Raw genomic sequence first — 12,974 nt, 5'->3', positions numbered from 1 at the left:
TGATGAGGTGGAGCTCAGGGGCTGTACAGGGCAGCAATAATATTCCGCATTACTGTAATGGTGGATGCAGGACTTTATGCACTCGTCAAATCTCACAGAACTTTATGACACAAAGTGATTCTTAATGCAAACTATGGACTTAACACATCAAAGTTTTTCAAGAAACGCAAAAATGTTCATTAATTATAGCAAATGTCCCAAACTAATGAAAGATTTCATCAATAGGGGAAACTGTGGGGTTAGGAAACAGGGAGTATGTGGGAACCCTGTGCTTTCTGCTCAATTTTTCTATAAACCCCAAACTTCTCTAAAAAACTAAAGTTTACTAATTTTAAGAAATTAATTTTTAAAAATTAAATTAGATAATAGATGAAATTGTGTTAGAGCAGTGACTGATACATAAACAGCCTAAAAATATAAACAGAGGGAGACAAACATGTGCTATGTGTAGGTGTCAGGATATATCAAAAAAAACCAATAAAGGGCAGGTATATATCTCATTGTACATCAATCAAGGATGTGCATATTTTGGGCTGAAGATTAAAAAAGTGTTCATAATCTAGAAAGGGATTAGGAAGTCAAGACATTGAAGAACCAGAAAAAAATATGTCAGACCGAGGAAAAATCCCAGTAACCGTTTCCTGGGAAATACAGGCTAATTTGAGGAGGAGCTGTTTAAAGTCAAAAGTAGAAAGAGATTCCTACAAAGCCTGAACCAATTTAGGGTAGACCTTGTCCTTTAACGTCCCTCTCTACAGCCTCTATCTGCCGTCATTCCTCCTCTTTGCTCCCAAGGTGTGGAGATTGTAAGTGTGTCAAAGTCCTCAGGTACACAACTGATATGGAACTGAACTGGAACCATTGGTTCCAACAAATAGGAAAAAAGTAGAAGCTGCCATGTCGTAAACTTTCATTAGGCATGGAATATGGTTTGAGGAAACACTGAAACCATCTGTTTGGTCTCTTAATATTCTTTCTGTTCATGCTTTTATAAATTTTGGTGTTTGTCTATCATCAGTTTAATTGCATTTAAGAATAACCCAACTGTTCGCTTTACTTGTTCAGGTGCTTCCCTCTAGTGGTGAAACACATGTACATCAATGTAAAGGAAGGAATAGGCTACATTGTCTAGCCTGAATATTTTGTGGGTTTGTTTCCAAATTAATGTAGCATGTACAGTTAAATAGTTTCATGAGTAAAGAAAAAAATCTGAATTTCTAAATGGTCTCTTGGGAATTTGGCAAACACTATGTGGCCAGGTGATCATGTACCCTGATTTGATGAGATATATAAGATGTTATTTTCCAAAAGACATATAACCCGCTCCTAACCATAAGAAAAATATCAGATAAACCCAAACTGAGAGTTACTCTATAAAACACCCAATACTCCTTAAGACTGTCAAGGTCATGAAAAATAAGGAACCACTAGAAACTGTCAGAGACCAGGGGATGTTAAGGAGACATGTCAGCTAATGCAATGAGGTACAGGTGACTAGACTCAGGGCCCGAAAAAGAACATAAGTAGAAAGACTACCAAAATCCCAATAGAGTATGGAGTTTAGTTAATAACAATGTACCATTGTTAGTTTCTTAGCTGTGACAAATATTTTGTGAGTAATGTATTAAAAATAGGAGAAACTGGGTGAGGAATTATAGGGATTATCTGTACAAGTTTGCAACTTTTGTAAATCTAAATATATTCTAAAATTGAAAAGATATTAAAATTGACATGTTCTCTCAAAGGGTGCATCAAGACTTTTCTCAGCCTACCTTTCTTTCTCTTTCTCTGTTTCTATTTCTTTCTTTCTTTTCTTTCTTCTTTTTCTCGTTCACCTTCCTCTCTTTCTTTTTCTTCTTCCTTCCTTTCTCTTTCTTTCTTTTTTCTTTCTTCTTTCTTTTCTTCTTTCTTTCTTTTCTTTCATTCTCTCTCCCTCTTTCTTTCTCTTTCTTTCTTTCCTTTCTTCTTTTCTTTCTTTTGCATATTCCTTTAAGTTCTCTCTTCCTGTGATTCTAATTTCAAGTTCCTAATATTTTTAAGTAAATTCTGTAACTTCTTGCACAGCTTTGTAAACATATTAAAATCATTGAATTTCACATTTAAAATAGGTAAATTTTACAGTATGTATATTATATCTCAAGAAAGTCTTAAACTCTGTAAGTTCTATCAATTGATTCTAATTTTATCCTGTCATGTTACTGCTCTTTAAATATCAAAAATATCCCCTTCCTTCTTTTTTCTCTTTTTTGCCTTCTTTATTTGAGAGGAGGATGTCCTTCCTTCTGTAGAGAAGTTTTTAAGTCTTTACATTTCATTATTTGACATTTTCTATGTTTTTCACTGTCAGGTCATTATCTCTTAGACACGTCCCAGAGTCTGAAAAAACTTCTACATTTGTGACCCATTCTGAATGCAATACATCAATTGGTTCTAAAGTGAAAGTCTTATTTTCAGTTTCAAATGTGATTTCTAACATAAGGGAAAAACATTGTCCCTTCTTGATGATACAGTGCTAGAAATCAGAGAAGAAACATGATACAGGAGGTTGAGCCTAACCTTTAGGCTCAAAGTCAAAACATTTACTTGCTATATTATTTCAGCAACAGTAAGAGTCTTGATATGGTTTGGACCTGTGTCCTCACCAAATCTTATGTCAAGTTTGGACCTGTAATATTGGAAGTGGGGCATGGTAGGAGGTGACTGGATCAGGACATGTTTTTCATAAATGTTTCAGCACTGTCCCCTTGATGCTGTGCTCATGATAGTAAGTGAGTTTTCAGAAGAGATCTGGTTGTTTAAAAGTGTGTAGCACCACCACCCCTTCTCACCACCTGCTTCTGCCATGGAAGATGCCTGCTCCTGGTTTACCTTCTGCTATGAATAAAAGTGTCCAGGGGCCCCCAGAAGCAGACGCCACCATGCTTCCTGTACAGCCTGCAGAACCATGAGCCGATTAAACCTCTTTTCTTTACAAATTACCCAGTATCACATATTTCTTTTTTTCTTCTTCTTCTTCTTTTTTTCTTTTTTAAGATGGAGTCTCACTCTGTCACCCAGGCTGGCGTGCAGTGGTGCAATCTCACCTCATTGCAAGCCCTGCCTCCTGGGTTCATACCATTCTCCTGCCTCAGCCTCCCAAGTAGCTGAGTAGCTGGGACTACAGGCGCCTGCCACCACTCCCGGCTCTTTTTTTTTTTTTGTATTTTAATAGAGACAGGGTTTCACCATGTTAGCCAGGATGGTCTTGATCTCCTGACCTTGTGATCCACCCACCTTAGCCTACAAAAGTGCTGGGATTACTGGCGTGAGCCACCACGCCTGGCCTCATGTATTTCTCCATAGCAATGCAAGAATGAACTAATACAAATTTAGATCAAATTTACCTTTAAAAATAACTTAGAAAAACAAAAGTTGGGTTCTAGGTTTCGAAACCATGTGTTTTTTTTAACCAGGGTTTTATATACTACTATCTATCTACTATTGATCATGTCTTCTATTCATCTAGCTTAAATGATTATTTACCTTTACAGACAAATAAATGCTAAGGGAATTCATTACCACCAGACCTGCCTTACAAGTGACCCTTGCAGGAGTGCTAACCATGGAAATAAAGACCATTAGGAGCCATCAAAAAAACACACTTAAACACCTCGACACTATAAAGCAACTACACAATCAAGTCTATATACCAACCAGCTGACAACATGATGACAGGATCAAATGCACACATACCAATATTAACTGTGAATGTAAACAGGCTGAACACCTCACTTAAAGGGCAGAGTGGCCATTGGATAAAGAAGCAAGACCTAACTGTATGCTGTCTTCAAGATGCCCATTCCACATGCAGTGACACCCAGAGGCTCAAAGTATGGGATAGGGAAAGAGCTATCAAGCAAATGGAAAAAAAAAAAAAAAAAAAAAAAAAAGAGCAGGGGTTGCTATTCTTATTTCAGACCAAAAAGACTTCAAACCAACAACTATTATCAAAAAGGACAAAGAGGGGCATTACATAATGATAAAGAGTTCAATTCAAGAACAAGACTTAACTATCCTAAACATATTTGCATCCAACACTGGAGCACCCAGATTCACAGAACAATTCGTAGAGCCCGATGAAGAAACTTAGATAACCACACAATAATAGTGGGAAACTTCAACACCCCACTGATAGTATTAGGTGGATGTTCGAGACAGAAAAGTAACAAAAATATTCAGGATCTAAACATTTGAGCAAATTGACCTAGTAGACATCTACAGAACACTACACCCAACAAAACAGAATATGAGAATATAAGAATTCTTCTTATCTGCACATGGCACATACTCTAAAATTGATCTCATGCTCTACCATAAAGCAATTATCAACAAATTAAAAAAAAAAACTGAAATCATACCAGCCACACTTTCAAACCACAGTGCAACATAAGTAGATACTTCTCAAAAGAAAACATACATGCCCCAAAGGCGTATGAAAAAAAGCTGAACATCACTGATTGAGAAATGCAAATCAAAACAACAATGGGATACCATCTCACACCAGTCAGAATGGCTAACATTAAAAAGTCAAGAAATAACAGATGCTGGTGAAGTTGTGGAGAAAAAAAGAAACACTTCTACACCGTTGGTGGGGGTGTAAATTAGTTCAACTACTGTGGAAGACAGTGTGACAATTCCTCAAAGGCATAAAGACAATTACCATTTGACCCAGCAGTCCCGTTACTGGATATGGGGTATAACTAAAGGAATATAAGTCATTATATTATAAAGACACATGCATGCATATGTTCCTTGCAGCACTATTCACAATAGCAAAGACATGGAATCAGCCTAAATGCCCATCAATGATAGACTAGATCAAAAAAAAAAAAAAAAAAAGTGGTGCATATACACCATGGAATACTATGCAGCCATAAAAAAGAATGAAACCATGTCCTTTGCAGAGATATGAATGGAGCTAGAGGCCATTATCCTTAGCAAACTAACACAGGAACAGAAAACCAAATACCACATGTTCTCACTTACAAGTGGGAGTTAAATGATGAGAACACATGGACACATAGGGGGAACAAGACATACTGTGACCTATTGAAGGGTAGAGGATGGGCGGAGGGAGATGATCAAGAAAAATAACAAATGGATTCTAGGCTTCACACCTGGGTGATGAAATAATCTGTACAACAAACCCCCAAAACACATGTTCATTTATGTAACAAACATGCACATCCTGCACATGTACCCCTAAACTTAAAAGTTAAAAAAAGAAATTAACACCAAGAAGGTAATTCAAAACCATGAAACTACATAGAAATTTAAACAATCTGCTCCTGAATGACTTTTGGGGAAAAAATGAAATTAAAGTAGGAATCAAGAAATTCTTCAAAACTAGTCCAATCAAAGATACAACACACCAGAATCTCTAGGACCCAGCTAAAGCAGTGTTACGAGGGAAGTTTGTAATGCACAATGCCCACATCCAAAAGAGCTAAGAGCCATATCAAGAAAGTCATTCTGCTCACAATAGCCAGAGATAAACAAAACACCTAAGAATCAGCTAACCAGGTAGGTGAAAGATCTTTATAATGAGAATTACAAAACACTGCTGAAAGAAATCAGAGATTACACAAACGAATTGAAAAACTATGCTCGTGGATAGGAATAATCAATATTGTTAAAATGGCCATACTAACCAAAGCAATTTACAGATTCAGTGCTGTTCCTATCAAACTACAATGACATTTTTCACAGAATTAGCAGGAACTATTACAGAATTCATATGGAACCACAAAAAAAAAAAAAAAAAAAAAAAAAAAAAAAAGGCCCAAATAGCCAAAACAATCCTAGGCAAAAAGAACAATTCTGAAGACATCACATTATCTGACTTCAAAATACACTACAAGCCTACAGTAACCAAAATAACACTGATACTGGTATAAAAACGGACACATAGACCCAAGCAACAAATAACAGAACCCAGAAATAAAGCCACACACCTTTAGTCATCTGATCTTCGACAAAGCTGACAATAACAAGCAATGGGAAAAAGAATTCCTGTTCAATAAATGGTGCTGCAAATATGAAGAAGATTAAAACTGGGCTCCTTTCTTTCACCATATACAAAAAGCAAATCAAGATGAATTAAAGACTTAAATACAAAGTCTAAAACTATAAAAATCCTAGAAGAAAAACTAAAAAATATCATTCTGGACATGTCCCTGGCATAGATTTCCTGACAAATACTCCAAAAGCAATTGCAATGAAAACAAAAATTGACAAGTAGGACCTAGTTAAACCATAGATAGTCTGCACAACAAAAGACATCATCAACAGAGGAAACAGACAACCTAGAGAATGGGAGAAAATATTTGCAAATTATGCATCTGACAAAGGTCTAATATCCAGAATCTACAAGGAACTTAAACAAGTCCACAATCAAGAAAACAAGCAACCCCATTTAAAAGTGGGCAAAGATATAAACAGACACTTCTCAAAAGAAGACATACATGTACTCAACAAGCAAATGAAAAAATGTTCTTCATCACTAATTATTAGAGAAAAGCAAATCAAAACACAATGAGATACCATCTCATACCAGCCAGAATGGCTATTAATTCAGCTACTGTGTAAAGCAGTTTGGAGATTTCTCAAAGAACTTAAAACAGAACTACCATTCCACCCAGCAATTCTATCACTAGATATACACCCAAAGGAATATAAATCATTCTACCATAAAGACACATGCATACGTATGTTCATTACAGCACTATTCACAATAGCAAAGACATGAAATCAACCTAGATAACCATCCACAGTAGATTAAAGAAAATGTGGTGGCCAGGCACAGTGGCTCATGCCTGTAATCCCAGCACTTTGGGAGGCCGAGACAGGTGGATCACGAGGTCAGGAGTTTGAGACCAGCCTGGCCAACATGGTGAAACCTCATCTCTACTAAAAATACAAAAAATTAGCTGGGCATGGTGGCGGGCACCTACTCAGTAGGCTAAGGCAGGAGAATTGCTTGAACCCAGGAGGCAGAGGTTGTAGTGAGCCAAGATCGCGCCACTACACTCCAGCCCTGGCAACAGTGTGAGACTCCATCTCAAAAAAACAAAACAAAACAAAATAAATAAAAAAGGAAATATGGTACATATACACCATGGAATACCGCACAGCCACAAAAAATGAAATCATGTCCTTTGTAGCAACATAGATGGAGCTGGAGGCCGTTATCCTAAGCAAACTAATGCAAGAACAAATAAACCATAAACTACATGTTCCCGCTTATTAGTGGGAGCTAAACACTGAGTACACATGCACACAAAGAAGGGAACAATACGTATTAGGGCTTACTTGAGCGTGGGTGGAGGGAGGAGGGTAAAGATTGAAAAAATACCAATTGGGTACTATACCTGGGTGATGAAATAATCCATACCCCAAACCTGTGCGACATGAAATTTCCCCATGCGATAAACCTGCACATGTAGCCCCTGAACCTAAAAGTTGGAAAGAACAAAACAGACAACCATATTCAACAGAAGCAATATATTCAACAGAAGCAATATATTCAACAGAAGCAATATATTCAACAGAAGCAATATATTCAACAGAAGCGTCATCAATTTTTTAAAAGTTAATGATGTAAAAAAAAGCTTCTGAAAAATAGACTATTCTGTCATTCATTAAATTATTTAGATATTGCAGAATTTGTCACTGATTTGATGAAAATTTATAAAACTTTTTTAAAAAAGACTATTTAACAGAAAGCCCGGGACCCTGATCTCAAACATGCAACCTGTTTTTCATCGATGTCATCAACAAACCACTCTGCTCATTGTCTTCTTATAAACTAAAATGTACTGCCTGTCTATGAAGAATATTTACAACATATTGCCTTAATTTGTAGTCATAATATGTGGACAAAATTAGCATAAACTATCAATATGTAAAGTCCTTATGTCTGCATTGTTTTTCTAATTCTTTAATTTGTAAAAATAACAAGAGCAGTCTACTTTGGAAACACAAGTGGTGGCATTTGCGGAGGCATTGAGTAATGGGTATGAGATTCTAGGATGGCTTACAAACATGGCTTAACAAATGGGTGGTGCAACTTTTTGAAAGCAAGAGCCTTCTTTTGTTTACCATTGCACCAGCTGTGGTTATTGAAATAGAATGTGTTGGCAATGGAGCAGGTAAAACCACGTGTAATTCATATTGAGAAACGTAGGGTCTCTTTCACCACACTTTTGCAGAGATGAGCTATCAAGTGCCTCCCTGGAGTTATCACTCAAGCAATCACTACAATTCCAGTTAGTCAGTGTCATAAATGAAAATGACTACGGACTCTCAAACTCATGTGTGGTTGGAACTTACCTCTCTGTCTTGCATCCACTCAGATAATGCAGGTTAAATGGAACTTACTTTGAACTAGATTTCCTTTCCTACAACGTGGTGAGATGGGGCTTTGAGAGTACAAGCCGCATCTTGGTTCATGAGACAAAGATTTTAAACACGAAGATAGGTTGTCACCTCTGGCGATATCCACTCTTGAAACTGGGTGATGACATTCCAGAGGGGTAGAGGAGATTCCTCATTAGGCAGTTTGCTGTTTTAGAAACCCCTTATTCACTTTCACTGTGATTTTTGGACTCTTATCTAGAAGCCCTGTCAATTCTGAGGCTTATGCTTGAGAAAAAATTGAAACAATTTATCTTAATTTCCAAGACAGTCAGATTGCCATGTATTATGCAATAGTCTTATCTGAAATGCAAATACAATCGTGGCTATGTTTTTATTCTCACCAACTCTCTACACCATCCTTCCTTATGCGGTGCTTTCCATACAGCGTCTCCTGTTACATGGGCAAGCGGGAGCCTCCACCATATACTCCCTCCCTCGGAAAAGCCCCTGTGAGAGTTCACCAGCTTCTTATTATTGTAAAGGGAGGCTGTGGGGTGGTGATGGGAGCAGCCCGAGGGGTAAAGACCAAACAGCCCTGTCTTCCCTACTCATCCCCAGCTCACACCTCCAGGGTGGTCCCCTATGGACATGCCCAGGCCCCAGAAATGATCCTCCTCCTGTACATTTGCTTCCTCATCCATCTCCCTTTTATTCTGTTTTCTTGATGCTGCCACCCGGTTCCTGAATCCTGGCTGCCTTTCACTCCTGCAAGGTTAAATTTAGGGCAGCCTTCTGCTCTCATGCTGAAGTCTTTGCCCCAGTTGTCTAAATCTTGGAAATAGGTAGCCTCTGGGGTGGGATATAGTCAGAGCAGTTGCGTTTCTCATTTGCGCTGCTGGGTGTCGTTCTGGGACCTGATGGATGGACCCCAGCGGTGTTCTAAAGTCCAGGGTGCCGCTCTGCTTTCTCTCTCTTTCGCTTTCTCTCTCTGTTTTTTCCTGTCTACCCAAGATATCTTAAAACAAAACAACAATACAAGATAACAAAACCAGATATTCCTCAGTTTCCGGCCAATTTAGCTTTCAGATTGGTTTTCATTGCTAAAATGAAACCAGACAGTACACTTCTCTTTCCTTCTTTTGAATTCAAATTCGAATTCCTCTTGTTATGTCTGTGTATGTGGGTATAGGCATGTGTGTCTTCTAAGCAAAAGCATTTAGCACATATAATATGGAAGGTACTATTGTAAGAGTTTTTACATGTGCATATTTTTCCACACATTCAGTGTTACTAATGTTATAAAATTAGCAGACAAATTGATGTTTGAATGCTAGACCTTCGGCAAAAGACATGAGGCTCTTAACTTATCCTCTACTCTTTCCCTCTAATATCTTCTAATAGAACTGCTACCTAATTTTCAGGGCCCAGCACTAAATGAAAGTGTAGGTGCCCGTATTAGTCTGTTTTCACACTTCTGATGAAGATATACCCAAGACCGGGCAATTTACAAAAGAAAGCAGTTTAATACACTCACAGTTCCACGTGGCTGGGGAGGCCTCACAATCATGACCGAAGGGGAAAGGCATGTCTCACACGCGGCAGACAAGCAAAGAGAGCTTGTGTGGGGAAACTCCCCTTTTTAAAACCATCCGATCTCATGAGACTCACTCACTATCAGGAGAACAGCCCAGGAGAGACCTGCCACCATAATTCAGTCACCTCCCCCTGGGTTCCTCCCACAGAATGTGGGAATTGTGGAAGTTACATTTCAAGATGAAATTTGAGTGGGGACACAGCCAAGCCATATCAGCACCTTGCTCAAAAATGATGAGGATTTCCAAGACGGCAACAGAGGAGTATTAAAGTAAGCACAGAGCCTCTCTGAGTGTGGGTCCTTGGACATAGGGGGCATGCCAAGAAGCCAGCTGTGCCTTCAAACATTCCTTTCTAATTGTACATTTTGTTTGTATGTGTGTGGCTACAGCGGAAGTCAGGGAATTATTACACCTAAGACAGGATGAGCTTTACTGTAATTTGGCTCATTCAGGCAGCAGGGCATGGGCAGATAAAGCTGTCCCTGAGGAGGAGGGGTATAGTCTGGCCAGGAGAACACAGTGCCCAAGGGCACTGAGAACAAAGCTCAGATCAGCTGTATCTGATATGGAAGATAATGTCAAGGTTGTCAAAGAAGAGCAGGGCAATGGGCTGTCTAAGGGGAAATTGATACATGAGCTCTATGCCCTGGCTGTGTTTGTTTTATGGGAGTCATAGGAGGTTGAATGAGTACAGCACAATAAAATTAATTCTGGAAAGTATCAGTCAAGATGGGCTCAATTACACTGCAGAAACAAACATGCCTATAATGTCAGTGACTTTGGGCAATAGAAATTTATTTGTTGTTCACATTGCCTTTCCATCGTGAACCTCACAGAACAAGTGGCCGGATGAGGGAGTTCTCTGATCAATATAGTTTCTGAGGGATCTAGGCTGATGGAACAACATACCCTGTTTTGAAATTTTTTGATCATGGATCAGAGAGAAAAAAGTATTCTATAGGGCTCAGTTCACAATGGATTAGTCAGAAATAGTCACACGGCCACATTCAGTGACAAGACTGTGTCATTCTACCATGTTCCCAGGAGTGATGAGAACTGGAATGGATTAAATATTCACACAGGGACACAAGTACAGGAATGTGTATAGGAGTATTTATTGTAAAGGGAAAAAGAAACAATCCCAATATCCCTGGCCAAACATCTGTTTGCCCAATGTTTCCATCAGATGGCTAACAGCCATCTCCAAATTAAACCTACTAGAACAATCTATGTTTTTTTCTTCTCCAATTCTTACCATCCCCATCTCAGTCAACAACGCCTTTTCAGTTGATGAATCCAAAAACTTGAAAGTGAATCTCACACCTCATGTTAGAAGATAGCTTGTTTTACCTTCAAAATGCATACAGAACCTGACCATCTCTCACAACTTATCTCTGTGGCCCTAGGGTAAGGGAGGTCTCTAATGAAGTTGCACCCTCATCCTCAAGTGTATTAGTCTGTTCTCAAGCTGCCAATAAAGACACACCTGAGACTGGGTAATTTATAAAGGAAAGAGGTTTAATGGATTCAGCGTTCTGGATGGTTGAGAAGGCCTCAGCAAACTTATAATCATGGTGGAAGGGGAAGCAAATACATCCTTCTTCACTTGGCACCAGCAAGGAGAAGTGTCAGGCAAAAGGGGGAAAGGTCCTTTAAAAACCCACAGGTCTTGTGAGAACTCACTCGCTATCACGAGAACAGCATGAGGGTAACCAGCCCCATGATTCAATTACCTCCCACCAAGTCATTCCCACAACACATGGGGATTGTGGGAACTACAGTTCAGGATGAGATTTGGTGGGGACACAGCCAAATCATATCATCTAGTATTTGTATATAGGCCACTTTCCCATCTGGGTGTTTCCTGGCCTCATGCAAATTGAAGTCTGCTCCCCATCCATGCCCTCCCCACCCTCTTTCATGCAATTTAACAGCACTAACAGTCTAAGCACAACTTCTCTCATGATTTTTTTTTTTTTGGCTTGGCTTCAGGACTCCTGGTTTTTACTCTTTCTTAATGGTAATTTCTTTTTAGTGTCCCTTGCTTGTTCTTCCTCACCTCATGGACTCCTGAACGTTGACATTCAGAATCCATTCTTTCACTGTCTTCTCTGCTCTTTGGACTTATACCCCTGGTGATCTCATACAGGGTTTCTATTCCCAACTTCGTAGATGGTGTCTCTGTTTTGATGCTCACCTTTCAACGAAAATTTAATATGTTCAAAATTGAGCTCCCTTCCTGCCCACTCTGAAGCTGCTGCTTCTAGTCTTCCTCAACCTGTTAGAGGATGTTTATTATTCATGTTACTCTGGCTAAAGCTTGGGAGTTATCCTTCATGCCTCTCTTTTTATCTTCCTGCCCCCATGTTTAGAGAATAAACAAATATTGTGGGCTACACTTTTAAAGATATTATACAGAATATGACCATTTTCAATATTCTCATTGTCAACACCTGTGTTTGATTATTAGACCTGTCATAACAAAGTGTCACAAACTGAGTGGTTGAAAACAAGTACTTCTCACTGTTCTGGAAGCTAGAAGTCTGAGGTCAAGGTGTTGGGAGGTCTTTGCTTACTCAGAAAGATCTAGGTGAGACTCTTTCCTTGCCTCTTTTAGCATTTGGTGGTTGCTGGTAATCCTTGGTGTTTCTTAGCTGGTAAAAGCACCCATCTCATCTCTGCCTTGATACTCACGTGGCCTTCTCCCTGTGTGCATGTCTCTGTTTCTTCTCTTCCTCTTATGAAGACACCAGCCATTAGATTTAGGGGCCTACCCTACTCCAGTATAACTTCACTTAAGTTACATCTTAACTACATCTGCAAAGACCTTATTTCCAAATAAGGTCACCTTTACAGGTACCAGGAGTTGGGACTTTAGCAAATATTTTGGGGAAATGTAGAAGTGGTAATAATCATCCAGTGATATCTTTTCCTGGTTGCAAAGTTTATTAGATTTAAATAGTTTTCTTTATTCCTGCTTTG

Source organism: Rhinopithecus roxellana, chromosome 18 (assembly GCF_007565055.1).
Source record: "Rhinopithecus roxellana isolate Shanxi Qingling chromosome 18, ASM756505v1, whole genome shotgun sequence".
Taxonomy (NCBI): Eukaryota; Metazoa; Chordata; class Mammalia; order Primates; family Cercopithecidae; genus Rhinopithecus; species Rhinopithecus roxellana.
Note: the sequence above shows the minus strand (reverse complement) of the source record.